Source organism: Pteropus alecto, unplaced genomic scaffold, assembly GCF_000325575.1.
Source record: "Pteropus alecto unplaced genomic scaffold, ASM32557v1 scaffold139, whole genome shotgun sequence".
Taxonomy (NCBI): Eukaryota; Metazoa; Chordata; class Mammalia; order Chiroptera; family Pteropodidae; genus Pteropus; species Pteropus alecto.
The window spans coordinates 1,815,041-1,816,320 of NW_006443567.1; positions in this window are offsets into that span (position 1 = coordinate 1,815,041).

A 1,280-nucleotide genomic window follows, 5' to 3' on the forward strand; every position below is an offset into this window, starting at 1 on the left:
ACAAAAACAAGGAGCAAATAGCAAGGGAAATTGCCTGAGGTCTAGATGAACAAGCTATACAACTAGGGAGAGAAATAAGAAATGACCCTGCAATGGGAAGAGGTAGGACGAGTGAGGACACAAGGCTTGCCAGGTCCCGAGCCTCTGAGACAAAGGCTGCGGCAGCAGCAGACGCCTCTTAAAGGGGCCAAGCGGACTTTCACGGTGACAGACTCACTTGCTATGAGTGCCAGGAACAGGTCAGCAGCAAGTGGGGCGCCAAGGACTTACAGGCAGGCACTGAGTTGTTGGAGTGAGGGTCGAAGCGAGTTTTCTCCTGGGCAAAAGTGTTCCTCTGTTGAGCCCACCCATCTCCCAGTGTGGGACACAGCGACATCATAGCTGAGATGTCATCAAACTGGATAACAAAGGTTGCTCCACTTAGAGAATTCCCTGAACAACCCCGCCCCCAACTCACGGCCCCACCCAAGCCACATCCAGTTGTGTCTTCACTTAGTCAGGGGCCCCTTGCTGAGCCTAGACTAACACTAGTGGCAGCTGGCCTCGGTTTCTGGTGTGGAATCTTGAGGCAACTGTAAGTACAACATCTGTGCATTGCTTGCTGAATCTTGACAGGTGGCCCCGGGAGGGCACAGGCTGGGGCTAAACTTGGCCTGCAGCTGAACCCCTCTCAGGACTGTGCCACTGGACACCTACTACACAACGCCACGCTAATAAGACCGGGAGACTAGGAGCTTTGCTTAGTACATAGAAACAGACACAGAAAAGCAGCCAAATGGAAAGACAGAGAAGCAGAAACCGTATGAGAGAATAGAACAGAGATCCAGGAATAATGGTATCGAGGCATCTAACAGATGCAGAGTTCAAAACACTGGTTATAAAGATGCTCAATGAACTTAGATGAATTTGGTGAGAACTTTGACAAAGAGATAAAAAAATGGAAATGGAAATTATAAAAGAGAATCAGTCAGAAATGAAGAACACATTATCTGAGATGAGAAGTACATTAAATAAACAGAGTGAATAAATAAGAGGATCAAATGACCTATATAAAGGATGGGAAAGCCAAGGACATTCAATCAGAACGGCAAGAAAAAAGAAGCCACAACTATAATAATAATTTAAGGAGTCTGTGGGATACTATTATACATAAAAATATCTGTGTCATAGGGGTACCAGAAGGAAAACAAGATGTCGAAGAGCTATTTGAAGAAATAATGATGAAAACTTCCCTAACCTGGTGAAGGAAATAGACATACAACCCCAGGAGGCTCAGAGAA